This window comes from Lonchura striata, chromosome 6 (assembly GCF_050655825.1).
Source record: "Lonchura striata isolate lonStrDom1 chromosome 6, ASM5065582v1, whole genome shotgun sequence".
NCBI classification, from domain to species: Eukaryota; Metazoa; Chordata; class Aves; order Passeriformes; family Estrildidae; genus Lonchura; species Lonchura striata.
In genome coordinates, this window is record NC_140708.1 from 9,304,718 (window position 1) to 9,325,527 (window position 20,810).

A 20,810-nucleotide genomic window follows, 5' to 3' on the forward strand; every position below is an offset into this window, starting at 1 on the left:
GCGACCTCTGGGCACATGCTTTGTCCCTTTTCCCTGGGAAAGAAAACTCAGCAGTCCAGGTTCCTGATGTCAGTTTGTAGGGCTCTCTTGGGTATATCAGGGCAGCACAAGTTTGAGGTGGGGACAGCTTTGGTCTGGGGTCCATCCTTTGATATAAGGATTTTTTGCATTCACGTCCCGGCCCTGGAGCCGCTGGGCACATCCTTTGTCCCTTTTCCCTGGGAAAGAAAACTCACAGGTCCAGGTTCCTCATGTCAGTTTGTAGGGCTCTCTTGGGTATATCAGGGCAGCACAAGTTTGAGGTGGCGACAACTTTGGTCTGGGGTCCGTCCTTCGATATAAGGATTTTTTGCAGTCAGGTCCAGGGCCAGGGGCCCCTGGGCACATGCTTTGTCCCTTTTCCCTGGGAAAGAAAACTCACAGGTCCAGGTTCCTGATGTCAGTTTGTAGGGCTCTCTTGGGTATATCAGGGCAGCACAAGTTTCAGGTGGCGACAACTTCGGTCTGCGATCCATCCTTCGATATAAGGATTTATTGCAGTCTGGTCCCGGGCCAGGGGCCCATGGGCACATCCTTTGTCCCTTTTCCCTTGGAAAAAAAATTCAGAGGTCCAGGTTCCTGATATCAGTTTGTAGGGCTCCCTTGGGTCTATCAGGGCAGCACAAGTTTGACGTGGGGACAACTTTGTTCTGTAATCCATCCTTCGATATAAGGATTTTTTGCAGTCTGGTCCCAGCCCAGGGGCCCCTGGGCACATCCTTTGTCCCTTTTCCCTGGGAAAGAAAACTCACAGGTCCAGGTTCCTGATGTCAGTTTGTAGGGCTCCCTTGGGTCTATCAGGGCAGCACAAGGTTGAGGTGGAGACAACTTTGGTCGACGATCAATCCTTCGATATAAGGATTTTTTGCAGTCAGGTCCTGCGCCAGGGGCCCCTGGGCACATCCTTTGTCCCTTTTCCCTGGGAAAGAAAACTCACAGGTCCAGGTTCCTGATGTCAGTTTGTAGGGCTCCCTTGGGTCTATCAGGGCAGCACAAGTTTGAGGTGGGGACAACTTTGGTCTGGGGTCCATCCTTCGATATAAGGATTTTTGAACTCAGGGCCCAACCCAGGGCCAGCGGCCCCTGGGCATATCCTTTGTCCCTTTTCCCTGGGAAAGAAAACTCACAGGTCCAGGTTCCTGATGTCAGTTTGTAGGGCTCCCTTGGGTTAATCAGGGCAGCACAAGTTTGAGGTGGGGACAACTTTGGTCTGGGGTCCATCCTTCGATATAAGGATTTTTTCCAGTCAGGGCCCAGCCCAGGGGCCCCTGGGCACATCCTTTGTCCCTTTTCCCTGGGAAAGAAAACTCACCAGTCCAGGTTCCTGATGTCAGTTTGTAGGGCTCCCTTGGGTCTATCAGGGCAGCACAAGTTTGAGGTGGGGACAACTTTGGTCTGTGATCAATCTTTCGATATAAGGATTTTTTGCAGTCAGGTCCCAGCCCAGGGGCCTCTGGGCACATCCTTTGTCCCTTTTCCCTGGGAAAGAAAACTCACAGGTCCAGGTTCCTGATGTGAGTTTATAGGGCTTCCTTGGTTCTATCAGGGCAGCACAAGTTTGAGGTGGGGACAACTTTGATCTGGCGTCCATTCTTCGATATAAGGATTTTTTGCAGTCAGGGCCCATCCCAGCGACCCCTGGGCACATCCTTTGTCCCTTTTCCCTGGGAAAGAATACTCACAGGTCCAGGTTCCTGATGTCAGTTTGTAGAGCTGTCTTGGGTCTATCAGGGCAGAACAAGTTTGAGGTGGGGACAACTTTGGTCTGCGATCCATCCTTCGATATAAGGATTTTTTCCAGTCAGGTCCTGGGCCAGGGGCCCCTGGGCACATGCTTTGTCCCTTTTCCCTGGGAAAGAAAACTCACAGGTCCAGGTTCCTGATGTGACTTTGTAGGACTTCCTTGGTTCTATCAGGGCAGCTCAAGTTTGAAGTGGGGACAACTTTGATCTGGGGTCCATCCTTCCATATAAGGATTTTTTGCAGTCAGGGCCCATCCCAGCGACATCTGGGCACATGCTTTGTCCCTTTTCCCTGGGAAAGAAAACTCACAGGTCCAGGTTCCTGATGTCAGTTTGTAGGGCTCTCTTGGGTATATCAGGGCAGCACAAGTTTGAGGTGGGGACAGCTTTGGTCTGGGGTCCATCCTTTGATATAAGGATTTTTTGCATTCACGTCCCGGCCCTGGAGCCGCTGGGCACATCCTTTGTCCCTTTTCCCTGGGAAAGAAAACTCACAGGTCCAGGTTCCTCATGTCAGTTTGTAGGGCTCTCTTGGGTATATCAGGGCAGCACAAGTTTGAGGTGGCGACAAATTTGGTCTGGGGTCCGTCCTTCGATATAAGGATTTTTTGCAGTCAGGTCCAGGGCCAGGGGCCCCTGGGCACATGCTTTGTCCCTTTTCCCTGGGAAAGAAAACTGACAGGTCCAGGTTCCTGATGTCAGTTTGTAGGGCTCTCTTGGGTATATCAGGGCAGCACAAGTTTCAGGTGGCGACAACTTCGGTCTGCGATCCATCCTTCGATATAAGGATTTTTTGCAGTCTGGTCCCGGGCCAGGGGCCCATGGGCACATCCTTTGTCCCTTTTCCCTTGGAAAAAAAATTCAGAGGTCCAGGTTCCTGATATCAGTTTGTAGGGCTCCCTTGGGTCTATCAGGGCAGCACAAGTTTGACGTGGGGACAACTTTGTTCTGTAATCCATCCTTCGATATAAGGATTTTTTGCAGTCTGGTCCCAGCCCGGGGGCCCCTGGGCACATCCTTTGTCCCTTTTCCCAGGGAAAGAAAATTCACAGGTCCAGGTTCCTGATGTCCGTTTGTAGGGCTCCCTTGGGTCTATCAGGGCAGCACAAGTTTGAGGTGGGGACAACTTTGGTCTGGGGTCCATCCTTCGATATAAGGATTTTTTGCAGTCAGGTCCCGGCCCTGGAGCCCCTGGGCACATCCTTTGTCCCTTTTCCCTGGGAAAGAAAACTCACAGGTCCAGGTTCCTGATGTCAGTTTGTAGGGCTCCCTTGGGTCTATCAGGGCAGCACAAGGTTGAGGTGGAGACAACTTTGGTCGACGATCAATCCTTCGATATAAGGATTTTTTGCAGTCAGGTCCTGCGCCAGGGGCCCCTGGGCACATCCTTTGGACATTTCCCCTGGGAAAGAAAACTCACCAGTCCAGGTTCCTGATATCAGTTTGTAGGGCTCCCTTGGGTCAATCAGGGCAGACAAGTTTGAGGTGGGGACAACTTCGGTCTGGGGTCCATCCTTCTATATAAGGATTTTTTTGCTGTCAGGTCCAGGGCCAGGGGCCCCTGGGCACATGCTTTGTCCCTTTTCCCTTGGAAAGAAAACTCACCAGTCCAGGTTCCTGATGTCAGTTTGTAGGGCTCCCTTGGGTCAATCAGGGCAGCACAAGATTGAGGTGCGGACAACTTTGGTCTTGGGTCCATCCTTCGATATAAGGATTTTTGAACTCAGGGCCCAACCCAGGGCCAGCGGCCCCTGGGCATATCCTTTGTCCCTTTTCCCTGGGAAAGAAAACTCACAGGTCCAGGTTCCTGATGTCAGTTTGTAGGGCTCCCTTGGGTCTATCAGGGCAGCACAAGTTTGAGGTGGGGACAACTTTGGTCTGGGGTCCATCCTTCGATATAAGGATTTTTTCCAGTCAGGGCCCAGCCCAGGGGCCCCTGGGCACATCCTTTGTCCCTTTTCCCTGGGAAAGAAAACTCACCAGTCCAGGTTCCTGATGTCAGTTTGTAGGGCTCCCTTGGGTCTATCAGGGCAGCACAAGTTTGAGGTGGGGACAACTTTGGTCTGTGATCAATCTTTCGATATAAGGATTTTTTGCAGTCAGGTCCCAGCCCAGGGGCCTCTGGGCACATCCTTTGTCCCTTTTCCCTGGGAAAGAAAACTCACAGGTCCAGGTTCCTGATGTGAGTTTGTAGGGCTTCCTTGGTTCTATCAGGGCAGCACAAGTTTGAGGTGGGGACAACTTTGATCTGGCGTCCATTCTTCGATATAAGGATTTTTTGCAGTCAGGGCCCATCCCAGCGACCCCTGGGCACATCCTTTGTCCCTTTTCCCTGGGAAAGAATACTCACAGGTCCAGGTTCCTGATGTCAGTTTGTAGAGCTGTCTTGGGTCTATCAGGGCAGAACAAGTTTGAGGTGGGGACAACTTTGGTCTGCGATCCATCCTTCGATATAAGGATTTTTTCCAGTCAGGTCCCATCCCAGGGGACCCTGGGCACATCCTTTGTCCCTTTTACCTGGGAAAGAAAACTCACAGGTCCAGGTTCCTGATGTCAGTTTGTAGGGCTTCCTTGGCTCTATCAGGGCAGCACAAGTTTGAGGTGGGGACAACTTTGGTCTGGGGTCCATCCGTCGATATAAGGATTTATTGCAGTCAGGTCCCAGCCCTGGAGCCCCTGGGCACATCCTTTGTCCCTTTTCCCTGGGAAAGAAAACTCACAGGTCCAGGTTCCTGATGTCAGTTTGTAGGGCTCCCTTGGGTCTATGAGGGCAGCACAAGTTTGAGGTGGGGACAACTTTGGTCGACGATCAATCCTTCGATATAAGGATTTTTTGCAGTCAGGGCCCATCCCAGCGGCCCCTGGGCACATCCTTTGGCCATTTTCCCTGGGAAAGAAAACTCACCAGTCCAGGTTCCTGATATCAGTTTGTAGGGCTCCCTTGGGTCTATCAGGGCAGCACAAGTTTGAGGTGGGGACAACTTTGGTCTGGGGTCCATCCTTCGATATAAGGATTTTTTGCAATCAGGTCCCGGCCCTGGAGCACCTGGGCACATCCTTTGTCCCTTTTCCCTTGGAAAGAAAACTCACAGGTCCAGGTTCCTGATGTCAGTTTGTAGGGCTCTCTTGGGTCTATCAGGGCAGCACAAGTTTGTGGTGGGGACAACTTTGGTCTGTGATCAATCCTTCGATATAAGGATTTTTTGCATTCAGGTCCTGGGCCAGGGTCCCCTGGGCACATCCTTTGGCCATTTTCCCTGGGGAAGAAACATCAACAGTCCAGGTTCCTGATGTCAGTTTGTACGGCTCCCTTGGGTCAATCAGTGCAGCACAAGTTTGAGGTGGGGACAACTTTGGTCTGTGATCCATCCTTCGATATAAGGATTTTTTGCAGTCAGGTCCAGGGGCAGGGGCCCCTGGGCACATGCTTTGTCACTTTTCCCTTGGAAAGAAAACTCACAGGTCCAGGTTCCTGATGTCAGTTTGTAGGGCTCCCTTGGGTCTATCAGGGCAGCACAAGTTTGAGGTGGGGACAACTTTGGTCTGTGATCAATCCTTCGATATATGGAGTTTTTGCAGTCAGATCCCAGCCCAGGGGCCCCTGGGCACATCCTTTGTCCCTTTTCCCTGGGAAAGAAAACTCACAGGTCCAGGTTCCTGATGTCAGTTTGTAGGGCTCTCTTGGGTCTATCAGGGCAGCACAAGATTGAGGTGGGGAGAACTTTGGTCTGGCGTCCATCCTTCGATATAAGGATTTTCCCCAGTCAGGTCCCGGGCCAGGGGCCCCTGGGCACATCCTTTGGACATTTCCCCTGGGAAAGAAAACTCACAGGTCCAGGTTCCTGATGTGAGTTTGTAGGGCTTCCTTGGTTCTATGAGGGCAGCACAAGTTTGAAGTGGGGACAACTTTGGTCTGGGGTCCATCCTTCCATATAAGGATTTTTTGCAGTCAGGGCCCATCCCAGCGACCTCTGGGCACATGCTTTGTCCCTTTACCCCGGGAAAGAAAACTCACAGGTCCAGGTTCCTGATGTCAGTTTGTAGGGCTCTCTTGGGTCTATCAGGGCAGCACAAGTTTGAGGTGGGGACAACTTTGGTCTGGCCTCCATCCTTTGATATAAGGATTTTTTGCAGTCAGGTCCCGGCCCTGGAGCCGCTGGGCACATCCTTTGTCCCTTTTCCCTGGGAAAGAAAACTCACAGGTCCAGGTTCCTGATGTCAGTTTGTAGGGCTCTCTTGGGTATATCAGGGCAGCACAAGTTTGAGGTGGCGACAACTTCGGTCTGCGATCCATCCTTCGATATAAGGATTTATTGCAGTCTGGTCCCGGGCCAGGGGCCCCTGGGCACATCCTTTGTCCCTTTTCCCTTGGAAAGAAAATTCAGAGGTCCAGGTTCCTGATATCAGTTTGTAGGGCTCCCTTGGGTCTATCAGGGCAGCACAAGTTTGACGTGGGGACAACTTTGTTCTGTAATCCATCCTTCGATATAAGGATTTTTTGCAGTCTGGTCCCAGCCCAGGGGCCCCTGGGCACATCCTTTGTCCCTTTTCCCTGGGAAAGAAAATTCACAGGTCCAGGTTCCTGATGTCAGTTTGTAGGGCTCCCTTGGGTCTATCAGGGCAGCACAAGTTTGAGGTGGGGACAACTTTGGTCTGGGGTCCATCCTTCGATATAAGGATTTTTTGCAGTCAGGGCCCATCCCAGCGGCCCCTGGGCACATGCTTTGTCCCTTTTCCCTGGGAAAGAAAACTCACCAGTCCAGGTTCCTGACATCAGTTTGTAGGGCTCCCTTGGGTCAATCAGGGCAGCACAAGTTTGAGGTGGGGACAACTTCGGTCTGGGGTCCATCCTTCTATATAAGGATTTTTTTGCTGTCAGGTCCAGGGCCAGGGGCCCCTGGGCACATGCTTTGCCCCTTTTCCCTTGGAAAGAAAACTCACCAGTCCAGGTTCCTGATGTCAGTTTGTAGGGCTCCCTTGGGTCAATCAGGGCAGCACAAGTTTGAGGTGCGGACAACTTTGGTCTGGGGTCCATCCTTCGATATAAGGATTTTTGAACTCAGGGCCCAACCCAGGGCCAGCGGCCCCTGGGCATATCCTTTGTCCCTTTTCCCTGGGAAAGAAAACTCACAGGTCCAGGTTCCTGATGTCAGTTTGTAGGGCTGTCTTGGGTCTATCAGGGCAGAACAAGTTTGAGGTGGGGACAACTTTGGTCTGCGACCCATCCTTCGATATAAGGATTTTTTCCAGTCAGGTCCTCGGCCAGGGGCCCCTGGGCACATGCTTTGTCCCTTTTACCTGGGAAAGAAAACTCACAGGTCCAGGTTCCTGATGTGAGTTTGTAGGGCTTCCTTGGTTCTATCAGGGCAGCTCAAGTTTGAAGTGGGGACAACTTTGATCTGGGGTCCATCCTTCCATATAAGGATTTTTTGCAGTCAGGGCCCATCCCAGCGACCTCTGGGCACATGCTTTGTCCCTTTTCCCTGGGAAAGAAAACTCACAGGTCCAGGTTCCTGATGTCAGTTGGTAGGGCTCTCTTGGGTCTATCAGGGCAGCACAAGTTTGAGGTGGGGACAGCTTAGGTCTGGGGTCCAAACTTTGATATAAGGATATTTTGCATTCACGTCCCGGCCCTGGAGCCGCTGGGCACATCCTTTGTCCCTTTTCCCTGGGAAAGAAAACTCACAGGTCCAGGTTCCTGATGTCAGTTTGTAGGGCTCTCTTGGGTATATCAGGGCAGCACAAGTTTGAGGTGGCGACAACTTTGGTCTGGGGTCCGTCCTTCGATATAAGGATTTTTTGCAGTCAGGTCCAGGGCCAGGGGCCCTTGGGCACATGCTTTGTCCCTTTTCCCTTGGAAATAAATCTCACAGGTCCAGGCTCCTGATGTCAGTTTGTAGGGCTCCCTTGGGTCTATCAGGGCAGCACAAGTTTGAGGTGGGGACAACTTTGGTCTGGGGTCCATCCTTTGATATAAGGATTTTTTGCAGTCAGGTCCCGGCCCTGGAGCCACTGTGCGCATCCTTTGTCACTTTTCCCTGGGAAAGAAAACTCACAGGTCCAGGTTCCTGATGTCAGTTTGTAGGGCTCTTTGGGTCTATCAGGGCAGCACAATTTTGAGGTGGCGACAACTTCGGTCTGCGATCCTTCCTTCGATATAAGGATTTTTTGCAGTCAAAGCCTGGGCCAGTGCCACGGGCCCCTGGGCACAACCTTTGTCCCTTTTCCCGGGGAAAGAAAACTCACAGGTCCAGGTTCCTGATGCCAGTTTGTAGGTCTCCCATGGGTCTATCAGGGCAGCACAAGTTTGAGGTGGGGACAACTTTGGTCTGGGGTCCATCCTTCGATATAAGGATTTTTTGAAGATAGTTCGCGGCCCAGGGGCCCTTGGGCACAACCTTTGTCCCTTTTCCCTGGGAAAGAAAACTCACAGGTCCAGGTTTCTGATGTCAGTTTGTAGGGCTCCCTTGAGTCGATCTGGGCAGCACAAGTTTGACCTTGGTACTACTTTGTTCTTTGATCCATCCTTCGATATAAGGATTTTTTGCAGTCAAAGCCTGGGCCAGTGCCAGGGCCCCCTGGGCACATCTTTTGTCCCTTTTCCCTGGGAAAGAAAACTCACAGGTCCAGGTTCCTGATGTCAGTTTGTAGGGCTCTCTTGGGTCTATCAGGGCAGCACAAGTTTGAGGTGGGGACAACTTTGGTCTGTGATCCATCCTTCGATATAAGGATTTTTTGCAGTCATGGCCTCGGCCAGGGACACCTGTGCACACCCTTTGCCCCTTTTCCCTGGGAAGGAAAACTCACTTGTCCAGGTCCCTGATGTCAGTTTGTAGGGCTCCCTTTGGTCAATCAGGGCAGCACAAGTTTGAGGTGGGGACAACTTTGGTCTGGGGTCCATCCTTCGATATAAGGATTTTCCTCAGTCAGGTCCCGGGCCAGGGGCCCCTGGGCACATCCTTTGGACATTTCCCCTGAGAAAGAAAACTCACAGGTCCAGGTTCCTGATGTCAGTTTGTAGGGCTCCCTTGGTTCTATCAGGGCAGCACAAGTTTGAGGTGGGGACAACTTTGATCTGGGGTCCATCCTTCGATATAAGGATTTTTTGCAGTCAGGGCCCATCCCAGCGACCCCTGGGCACATCCTTTGTCCGTTTTCCCTGGGAAAGAAAACTCACAGGTCCAGGTTCCTGATGTCATTTTGTAGGGCTCCCTTGGGTCTATCAGGGCAGAACAAGTTTGAGGTGGGGACAACTTTGGTCTGCGATCCATACTTCGATATAGGGAATTTTTCCAGTCAGGTCCTGGGCCAGGGGCCCCTGGGCACATGCTTTGTCCCTTTTCCCTGGGAAAGAAAACTCACAGGTCCAGGTTCCTGATGTCAGTTTGTAGGGCTCCCTTGGGTCTATCAGGGCAGCACAAGTTTGAGCTGGGGACAACTTCGGTCTAGCGTCCATCCTTCGATATAAGGATTTTTTCCAGTCAGGGCCCAGCCCAGGGGCCCCTGGGCACATCCTTTGTCCCTTTTCCCTGGGAAAGAAAACTCACCAGTCCAGGTTCCTGATGTCAGTTTGTAGGGCTCCCTTGGGTCTATCAGGGCAGCACAAGGTTGAGGTGGGGACAACTTTGGTCTGTGATCAATCTTTCGATATAAGTATTTTTTGCAGTCAGGTCCCAGCCCAGGGGCCTCTGGGCACATCGTTTGTCCCTTTTCCCTGGGAAAGAAAACTCACAGGTCCAGGTTCCTGATGTCAGTTTGTAGGGCTCTCTTGGGTCTATCAGGGCAGCACAAGTTTGTGGTGGGGACAACTTTGGTCTGGGGTCCATCCTTCGATATAAGGATTTTTTGCAGTCAGGTCCCATCCCAGGGGACCCTGGGCACATCCTTTGTCCCTTTTCCCGGGGAAAGAAAACTCACAGGTCCAGGTTCCTGATGTGAGTTTGTAGGGCTCTCTTGGGTATATGAGGGCAGCACAATTTTGAGGTGGGGACAACTTTGGTCTGGGGTCCATCCTTCGATATAAGGATTTTTTGCAGTCAGGGCCCATCCCAGCGGCCTCTGGGCACATCCTTTGGCCATTTTCCCTGGGAAAGAAAACTCAACAGTCCAGGTTCCTGATGTCAGATTGTACGGCTCCCTTGGGTCAATCAATGCAGCACAAGTTTGAGGTGGGGACAACTTTGGTCTGTGATCCATCCTTCGATATAAGGATTTTTTGCAGTCAGGTCCAGGGGCAGGGGCCCCTGGGCACATGCTTTGTCACTTTTCCCTTGGAAAGAAAACTCACAGGTCCAGGTTCCTGATGTCAGTTTGTAGGGCTCTCTTGGGTCTATCAGGGCAGCAGAAGATTGATGTGCGGAGAACTTTGGTCTGGCGTCCATCCTTCGATATAAGGATTTTCCTCAGTCAGGTCCCGGGCCAGGGGCCCCTGGGCACATCCTTTGGACATTTCCCCTGGGAAAGAAAACTGACAGGTCCAGGTTCCTGATGTGAGTTTGTAGGGCTTCCTTGGTTCTATGAGGGCAGCACAAGTTTGAAGTGGGGACAACTTTGATCTGGGGTCCATCCTTCCATATAAGGATTTTTTGCAGTCAGGGCCCATCCCAGTGACCTCTGGGCACATGCTTTGTCCCTTTTCCCCGGGAAAGAAAACTCACAGGTCCAGGTTCCTGATGTCAGTTTGTAGGGCTCCCTTGGGTCTATCAGGGCAGCACAAGTTTGAGGTGGGGACAACTTTGGTCTGGGGTCCATCCTTTGATATAAGGATTTTTTGCAGTCAGGTCCCGGCCCTGGAGCCGCTGGGCAGATCCTTTGTCCCTTTTCCCTGGGAAAGAAAACTCACAGGTCCAGGTTCCTGATGTGAGTTTGTAGGGCTCTCTTGGGTATATCAGGGCAGCACAAGTTTCAGGTGGCGACAACTTCGGTCTGCGATCCATCCTTCGATATAAGGATTTATTGCAGTCTGGTCCCGGGCCAGGGGCCCCTGGGCACATCCTTTGTCCCTTTTCCCTTGGAAAGAAAATTCAGAGGTCCAGGTTCCTGATATCAGTTTGTAGGGCTCCCTTGGGTCAATCAGGGCAGCACAAGTTTGAGGTGGGGACAACTTTGGTCTGGGGTCCATCCTTCGATATAAGGATTTTTTGCAGTCAGGTCCCGGCCCTGGAGCCCCTGGGCACATGCTTTGTCCCTTTTCCCTGGGAAAGAAAACTCACAGGTCCAGGTTCCTGATGTCAGTTTGTAGGGCTCCCTTGGGTCTATCAGGGCAGCACAAGGTTGAGGTGGAGACAACTTTGGTCGACGATCAATCCTTCGATACAAGGATTTTTTGCAGTCAGGTCCTGGGCCAGGGGCCCCTGGGCACATCCTTTGTCCCTTTTCCCTGGGAAAGAAAACTCACCAGTCCAGGTTCCTGATATCAGTTTGTAGGGCTCCCTTGGGTCAATCAGGGCAGACAAGTTTGAGGTGGGGACAACTTCGGTCTGGGGTCCATCCTTCTATATAAGGATTTTTTTGCTGTCAGGTCCAGGGCCAGGGGCCCCTGGGCACATGCTTTGTCCCTTTTCCCTGGGAAAGAAAACTCACCAGTCCAGGTTCCTGATGTCAGTTTGTAGGGCTCCCTTGGGTCAATCAGGGCAGCACAAGATTGAGGTGCGGACAACTTTGGTCTTGGGTCCATCCTTCGATATAAGGATTTTTGAACTCAGGGCCCAACCCAGGGCCAGCGGCCCCTGGGCATATCCTTTGTCCCTTTTCCCTGGGAAAGAAAACTCACAGGTCCAGGTTCCTGATGTCAGTTTGTAGGGCTCCCTTGGGTTAATCAGGGCAGCACAAGTTTGAGGTGGGGACAACTTTGGTCTGGGGTCCATCCTTCGATATAAGGATTTTTTGCAGTCAGGGCCCAGCCCAGGGGCCCCTGGGCACATCCTTTGTCCCTTTTCCCTGGGAAAGAAAACTCACCAGTCCAGGTTCCTGATGTCAGTTTGTAGGGCTCCCTTGGGTCTATCAGGGCAGCACAAGTTTGAGGTGGGGACAACTTTGGTCTGTGATCAATCTTTCGATATAAGGATTTTTTGCAGTCAGGTCCCAGCCCAGGGGCCTCTGGGCACATCCTTTGTCCCTTTTCCCTGGGAAAGAAAACTCACCAGTCCAGGTTCCTGATGTGAGTTTATAGGGCTTCCTTGGTTCTATCAGGGCAGAACAAGTTTGAGGTGGGGACAACTTTGGTCTGCGATCCATCCTTCGATATAAGGATTTTTTCCAGTCAGGTCCTGGGACAGGGGCCCCTGGGCACATGCTTTGTCCCTTTTCCCTGGGAAAGAAAACTCACAGGTCCAGGTTCCTGATGTGACTTTGTAGGGCTTCCTTGGTTCTATCAGGGCAGCTCAAGTTTGAAGTGGGGACAACTTTGATCTGGGGTCCATCCTTCCATATAAGGATTTTTTGCAGTCAGGGCCCATCCCAGCGACCTCTGGGCACATGCTTTGTCCCTTTTCCCTGGGAAAGAAAACTCAGCAGTCCAGGTTCCTGATGTCAGTTTGTAGGGCTCTCTTGGGTATATCAGGGCAGCACAAGTTTGAGGTGGGGACAGCTTTGGTCTGGGGTCCATCCTTTGATATAAGGATTTTTTGCATTCACGTCCCGGCCCTGGAGCCGCTGGGCACATCCTTTGTCCCTTTTCCCTGGGAAAGAAAACTCACAGGTCCAGGTTCCTCATGTCAGTTTGTAGGGCTCTCTTGGGTATATCAGGGCAGCACAAGTTTGAGGTGGCGACAACTTTGGTCTGGGGTCCGTCCTTCGATATAAGGATTTTTTGCAGTCAGGTCCAGGGCCAGGGGCCCCTGGGCACATGCTTTGTCCCTTTTCCCTGGGAAAGAAAACTCACAGGTCCAGGTTCCTGATGTCAGTTTGTAGGGCTCTCTTGGGTATATCAGGGCAGCACAAGTTTCAGGTGGCGACAACTTCGGTCTGCGATCCATCCTTCGATATAAGGATTTATTGCAGTCTGGTCCCGGGCCAGGGGCCCATGGGCACATCCTTTGTCCCTTTTCCCTTGGAAAAAAAATTCAGAGGTCCAGGTTCCTGATATCAGTTTGTAGGGCTCCCTTGGGTCTATCAGGGCAGCACAAGTTTGACGTGGGGACAACTTTGTTCTGTAATCCATCCTTCGATATAAGGATTTTTTGCAGTCTGGTCCCAGCCCAGGGGCCCCTGGGCACATCCTTTGTCCCTTTTCCCTGGGAAAGAAAATTCACAGGTCCAGGTTCCTGATGTCAGTTTGTAGGGCTCCCTTGGGTCTATCAGGGCAGCACAAGTTTGAGGTGGGGACAACTTTGGTCTGGGGTCCATCCTTCGATATAAGGATTTTTTGCAGTCAGGTCCCGGCCCTGGAGCCCCTGGGCACATGCTTTGTCCCTTTTCCCTGGGAAAGAAAACTCACAGGTCCAGGTTCCTGATGTCAGTTTGTAGGGCTCCCTTGGGTCAATCAGGGCAGCACAAGATTGAGGTGCGGACAACTTTGGTCTTGGGTCCATCCTTCGATATAAGGATTTTTGAACTCAGGGCCCAACCCAGGGCCAGCGGCCCCTGGGCATATCCTTTGTCCCTTTTCCCTGGGAAAGAAAACTCACAGGTCCAGGTTCCTGATGTCAGTTTGTAGGGCTCCCTTGGGTCTATCAGGGCAGCACAAGTTTGAGGTGGGGACAACTTTGGTCTGGCGTCCATTCTTCGATATAAGGATTTTTTGCAGTCAGGTCCCAGCCCAGGGGCCTCTGGGCACATCCTTTGTCCCTTTTCCCTGGGAAAGAAAACTCACAGGTCCAGGTTCCTGATGTGAGTTTGTAGGGCTTCCTTGGTTCTATCAGGGCAGCACAAGTTTGAGGTGGGGACAACTTTGATCTGGCGTCCATTCTTCGATATAAGGATTTTTTGCAGTCAGGGCCCATCCCAGCGACCCCTGGGCACATCCTTTGTCCCTTTTCCCTGGGAAAGAATACTCACAGGTCCAGGTTCCTGATGTCAGTTTGTAGAGCTGTCTTGGGTCTATCAGGGCAGAACAAGTTTGAGGTGGGGACAACTTTGGTCTGCGATCCATCCTTCGATATAAGGATTTTTTCCAGTCAGGTCCTGGGCCAGGGGCCCCTGGGCACATGCTTTGTCCCTTTTCCCTGGGAAAGAAAACTCACAGGTCCAGGTTCCTGATGTGAGTTTGTAGGGCTTCCTTAGTTCTATCAGGGCAGCTCAAGTTTGAAGTGGGGACAACTTTGATCTGGGGTCCATCCTTCCATATAAGGATTTTTTGCAGTCAGGGCCCATCCCAGCGACCTCTGGGCACATGCTTTGTCCCTTTTCCCTGGGAAAGAAAACTCACAGGTCCAGGTTCCTGATGTCAGTTGGTAGGGCTCTCTTGGGTCTATCAGGGCAGCACAAGTTTGAGGTGGGGACAGCTTTGGTCTGGGGTCCATCCTTTGATATAAGGATTTTTTGCATTCACCTCCCGGCCCTGGAGCCGATGGGCACATCCTTTGTCCCTTTTCCCTGGGAAAGAAAACTCACAGGTCCAGGTTCCTCATGTCAGTTTGTAGGGCTCTCTTGGGTATATCAGGGCAGCACAAGTTTGAGGTGGCGACAACTTTGGTCTGGGGTCCGTCCTTCGATATAAGGATTTTTTTGCTGTCAGGTCCAGGGCCAGGGGCCCCTGGGCACATGCTTTGTCCCTTTTCCCTTGGAAAGAAAACTCACCAGTCCAGGTTCCTGATGTCAGTTTGTAGGGCTCCCTTGGGTCAATCAGGGCAGCACAAGATTGAGGTGCGGACAACTTTGGTCTTGGGTCCATCCTTCGATATAAGGATTTTTGAACTCAGGGCCCAACCCAGGGCCAGCGGCCCCTGGGCATATCCTTTGTCCCTTTTCCCTGGGAAAGAAAACTCACAGGTCCAGGTTCCTGATGTCAGTTTGTAGGGCTCCCTTGGGTCTATCAGGGCAGCACAAGTTTGAGGTGGGGACAACTTTGGTCTGGGGTCCATCCTTCGATATAAGGATTTTTTCCAGTCAGGGCCCAGCCCAGGGGCCCCTGGGCACATCCTTTGTCCCTTTTCCCTGGGAAAGAAAACTCACCAGTCCAGGTTCCTGATGTCAGTTTGTAGGGCTCCCTTGGGTCTATCAGGGCAGCACAAGGTTGAGGTGGGGACAACTTTGGTCTGTGATCAATCTTTCGATATAAGGATTTTTTGCAGTCAGGTCCCAGCCCAGGGGCCTCTGGGCACATCCTTTGTCCCTTTTCCCTGGGAAAGAAAACTCACAGGTCCAGGTTCCTGATGTGAGTTTGTAGGGCTTCCTTGGTTCTATCAGGGCAGCACAAGTTTGAGGTGGGGACAACTTTGATCTGGCGTCCATTCTTCGATATAAGGATTTTTTGCAGTCAGGGCCCATCCCAGCGACCCCTGGGCACATCCTTTGTCCCTTTTCCCTGGGAAAGAATACTCACAGGTCCAGGTTCCTGATGTCAGTTTGTAGAGCTGTCTTGGGTCTATCAGGGCAGAACAAGTTTGAGGTGGGGACAACTTTGGTCTGCGATCCATCCTTCGATATAAGGATTTTTTCCAGTCAGGTCCTGGGCCAGGGGCCCCTGGGCACATGCTTTGTCCCTTTTCCCTGGGAAAGAAAACTCACAGGTCCAGGTTCCTGATGTGAGTTTTGTAGGGCTTCCTTAGTTCTATCAGGGCAGCTCAAGTTTGAAGTGGGGACAACTTTGATCTGGGGTCCATCCTTCCATATAAGGATTTTTTGCAGTCAGGGCCCATCCCAGCGACCTCTGGGCACATGCTTTGTCCCTTTTCCCTGGGAAAGAAAACTCACAGGTCCAGGTTCCTGATGTCAGTTTGTAGGGCTCTCTTGGGTATATCAGGTCAGCACAAGTTTGAGGTGGGGACAGCTTTGGTCTGGGGTCCATCCTTTGATATAAGGATTTTTTGCATTCACGTCCCGGCCCTGGAGCCGCTGGGCACATCCTTTGTCCCTTTTCCCTGGGAAAGAAAACTCACAGGTCCAGGTTCCTCATGTCAGTTTGTAGGGCTCTCTTGGGTCAATCAGGGCAGCACAAGATTGAGGTGCGGACAACTTTGGTCTTGGGTCCATCCTTCGATATAAGGATTTTTGAACTCAGGGCCCAACCCAGGGCCAGCGGCCCCTGGGCATATCCTTTGTCCCTTTTCCCTGGGAAAGAAAACTCACAGGTCCAGGTTCCTGATGTCAGTTTGTAGGGCTCCCTTGGGTCTATCAGGGCAGCACAAGTTTGAGGTGGGGACAACTTTGGTCTGGGGTCCATCCTTCGATATAAGGATTTTTTCCAGTCAGGGCCCAGCCCAGGGGCCCCTGGGCACATCCTTTGTCCCTTTTCCCTGGGAAAGAAAACTCACCAGTCCAGGTTCCTGATGTCAGTTTGTAGGGCTCCCTTGGGTCTATCAGGGCAGCACAAGTTTGAGGTGGGGACAACTTTGATCTGGCGTCCATTCTTCGATATAAGGATTTTTTGCAGTCAGGGCCCATCCCAGCGACCCCTGGGCACATCCTTTGTCCCTTTTCCCTGGGAAAGAATACTCACAGGTCCAGGTTCCTGATGTCAGTTTGTAGAGCTGTCTTGGGTCTATCAGGGCAGAACAAGTTTGAGGTGGGGACAACTTTGGTCTGCGATCCATCCTTCGATATAAGGATTTTTTCCAGTCAGGTCCTGGGCCAGGGGCCCCTGGGCACATGCTTTGTCCCTTTTCCCTGGGAAAGAAAACTCACAGGTCCAGGTTCCTGATGTGAGTTTGTAGGGCTTCCTTAGTTCTATCAGGGCAGCTCAAGTTTGAAGTGGGGACAACTTTGATCTGGGGTCCATCCTTCCATATAAGGATTTTTTGCAGTCAGGGCCCATCCCAGTGACCTCTGGGCACATCCTTTGTCCCTTTTCCCTGGGAAAGAAAACTCACAGGTCCAGGTTCCTGATGTCAGTTTGTAGGGCTCCCTTGGGTCTATCAGGGCAGCACAAGTTTGACGTGGGGACAACTTTGTTCTGTAATCCATCCTTCGATATAAGGATTTTTTGCAGTCTGGTCCCAGCCCAGGGGCCCCTGGGCACATCCTTTGTCCCTTTTCCCTGGGAAAGAAAATTCACAGGTCCAGGTTCCTGATGTCAGTTTGTAGGGCTCTCTTGGGTCTATCAGGGCAGCACTATTTTGAGGTGGGGACATCTTCGGTCGGCGATCCATACTTCGATATAAGGATTTTTTGCAGTCTGGTCCCAGCCCAGGGGCCCCTGGGCACATCCTTTGTCCCTTTTCCCTGGGAAAGAAAACTCACCAGTCCAGGTTCCTGATATCAGTTTGTAGGGCTCCCTTGGGTCAATCAGGGCAGCACAAGATTGAGGTGCGGACAACTTTGGTCTTGGGTCCATCCTTCGATATAAGGATTTTTGAACTCAGGGCCCAACCCAGGGCCAGCGGCCCCTGGGCATATCCTTTGTCCCTTTTCCCTGGGAAAGAAAACTCACAGGTCCAGGTTCCTGATGTCAGTTTGTAGGGCTCCCTTGGGTCTATCAGGGCAGCACAAGTTTGAGGTGGGGACAACTTTGGTCTGGGGTCCATCCTTCGATATAAGGATTTTTTCCAGTCAGGGCCCAGCCCAGGGGCCCCTGGGCACATCCTTTGTCCCTTTTCCCTGGGAAAGAAAACTCACCAGTCCAGGTTCCTGATGTCAGTTTGTAGGGCTCCCTTGGGTCTATCAGGGCAGCACAAGTTTGAGGTGGGGACAACTTTGGTCTGTGATCAATCTTTCGATATAAGGATTTTTTGCAGTCAGGTCCCAGCCCAGGGGCCCCTGGGCACATCCTTTGTCCCTTTTCCCTGGGAAAGAAAACTCACCAGTCCAGGTTCCTGATGTCAGTTTGTAGAGCTGTCTTGGGTCTATCAGGGCAGAACAAGTTTGAGGTGGGGACAACTTTGGTCTGCGATCCATCCTTCGATATAAGGATTTTTTCCAGTCAGGTCCTGGGCCAGGGGCCCCTGGGCACATGCTTTGTCCCTTTTCCCTGGGAAAGAAAACTCACAGGTCCAGGTTCCTGATGTGAGTTTGTAGGGCTTCCTTAGTTCTATCAGGGCAGCTCAAGTTTGAAGTGGGGACAACTTTGATCTGGGGTCCATCCTTCCATATAAGGATTTTTTGCAGTCAGGGCCCATCCCAGCGACCTCTGGGCACATGCTTTGTCCCTTTTCCCTGGGAAAGAAAACTCACAGGTCCAGGTTCCTGATGTCAGTTTGTAGGGCTCTCTTGGGTATATCAGGTCAGCACAAGTTTGAGGTGGGGACAGCTTTGGTCTGGGGTCCATCCTTTGATATAAGGATTTTTTGCATTCACGTCCCGGCCCTGGAGCTGCTGGGCACATCCTTTGTCCCTTTTCCCTGGGAAAGAAAACTCACAGGTCCAGGTTCCTCATGTCAGTTTGTAGGGCTCTCTTGGGTATATCAGGGCAGCACAAGTTTGAGGTGGCGACAACTTTGGTCTGGGGTCCGTCCTTCGATATAAGGATTTTTTTGCTGTCAGGTCCAGGGCCAGGGGCCCCTGGGCACATGCTTTGTCCCTTTTCCCTTGGAAAGAAAACTCACCAGTCCAGGTTCCTGATGTCAGTTTGTAGGGCTCCCTTGGGTCAATCAGGGCAGCACAAGATTGAGGTGCGGACAACTTTGGTCTTGGGTCCATCCTTCGATATAAGGATTTTTGAACTCAGGGCCCAACCCAGGCCCAGCGGCCCCTGGGCATATCCTTTATCCCTTTTCCCTGGGAAAGAAAACTCACAGGTCCAGGTTCCTGATGTCAGTTTGTAGGGCTCCCTTGGGTCTATCAGGGCAGCACAAGTTTGAGGTGGGGACAACTTTGGTCTGGGGTCCATCCTTCGATATAAGGATTTTTTCCAGTCAGGGCCCAGCCCAGGGGCCCCTGGGCACATCCTTTGTCCCTTTTCCCTGGGAAAGAAAACTCACCAGTCCAGGTTCCTGATGTCAGTTTGTAGGGCTCCCTTGGGTCTATCAGGGCAGCACAAGTTTGAGGTGGGGACAACTTTGGTCTGTGATCAATCTTTCGATATAAGGATTTTTTGCAGTCAGGTCCCAGCCCAGGGGCCTCTGGGCACATCCTTTGTCCCTTTTCCCTGGGAAAGAAAACTCACAGGTCCAGGTTCCTGATGTGAGTTTGTAGGGCTTCCTTGGTTCTATCAGGGCAGCACAAGTTTGAGGTGGGGACAACTTTGATCTAGCGTCCATTCTTCGATATAAGGATTTTTTGCAGTCAGGGCCCATCCCAGCGACCCCTGGGCACATCCTTTGTCCCTTTTCGCTGGGAAAGAATACTCACAGGTCCAGGTTCCTGATGTCAGTTTGTAGAGCTGTCTTGGGTCTATCAGGGCAGAACAAGTTTGAGGTGGGGACAACTTTGGTCTGCGATCCATCCTTCGATATAAGGATTTTTTCCAGTCAGGTCCTGGGCCAGGGGCCCCTGGGCACATGCTTTGTCCCTTTTCCCTGGGAAAGAAAACTCACAGGTCCAGGTTCCTGATGTGAGTTTGTAGGGCTTCCTTAGTTCTATCAGGGCAGCTCAAGTTTGAAGTGGGGACAACTTTGATCTGGGGTCCATCCTTCCATATAAGGATTTTTTGCAGTCAGGGCCCATCCCAGTGACCTCTGGGCACATCCTTTGTCCCTTTTCCCTGGGAAAGAAAACTCACAGGTCCAGGTTCCTCATGTCAGTTTGTAGGGCTCTCTTGGGTATATCAGGTCAGCACAAGTTTGAGGTGGGGACAGCTTTGGTCTGGGGTCCATCCTTTGATATAAGGATTTTTTGCATTCACGTCCCGGCCCTGGAGCCGCTGGGCACATCCTTTGTCCCTTTTCCCTGGGAAAGAAAACTCACAGGTCCAGGTTCCTCATGTCAGTTTGTAGGGCTCTCTTGGGTATATCAGGGCAGCACAAGTTTGAGGTGGCGACAACTTTGGTCTGGGGTCCGTCCTTCGATATAAGGATTTTTTTGCTGTCAGGTCCAGGGCCAGGGGCCACTGGGCACATGCTTTGTCCCTTTTCCCTTGGAAAGAAAACTCACCAGTCCAGGTTCCTGATGTCAGTTTGTAGGGCTCCCTTGGGTCAATCAGGGCAGCACAAGATTGAGGTGCGGACAACTTTGGTCTTGGGTCCATCCTTCGATATAAGGATTTTTGAACTCAGGGCCCAACCCAGGGCCAGCGGCCCCTGGGCATATCCTTTGTCCCTTTTCCCTGGGAAAGAAAACTCACAGGTCCAGGTTCCTGATGTCAGTTTGTAGGGCTCCCTTGGGTCTATCAGGGCAGCACAAGTTTGAGGTGGGGACAACTTTGGTCTGGGGTCCATCCTTCGATATAAGGATTTTTTCCAGTCAGGGCCCAGCCCAGGGGCCCCTGGGCACATCCTTTGTCCCTTTTCCCTGGGAAAGAAAACTCACCAGTCCAGGTTCCTGATGTCAGTTTGTAGGGCTCCCTTGGGTCTATCAGGGCAGCACAAGTTTGAGGTGGGGACAACTTTGGTCTGTGATCAATCTTTCGATATAAGGATTTTTTGCAGTCAGGTCCCAGCCCAGGGGCCTCTGGGCACATCCTTTGTCCCTTTTCCCTGGGAAAGAAAACTCACAGGTCCAGGTTCCTGATGTGAGTTTGTAGGGCTTCCTTGGTTCTATCAGGGCAGCACAAGTTTGAGGTGGGGACAACTTTGATCTGGCGTCCATTCTTCGATATAAGGATTTTTTGCAGTCAGGGCCCATCCCAGCGACCCCTGGGCACATCCTTTGTCCCTTTTCCCTGGGAAAGAATACTCACAGGTCCAGGTTCCTGATGTCAGTTTGTAGAGCTGTCTTGGGTCTATCAGGGCAGAACAAGTTTGAGGTGGGGACAACTTTGGTCTGCGATCCATCCTTCGATATAAGGATTTTTTCCAGTCAGGTCCTGGGCCAGGGGCCCCTGGGCACATGCTTTGT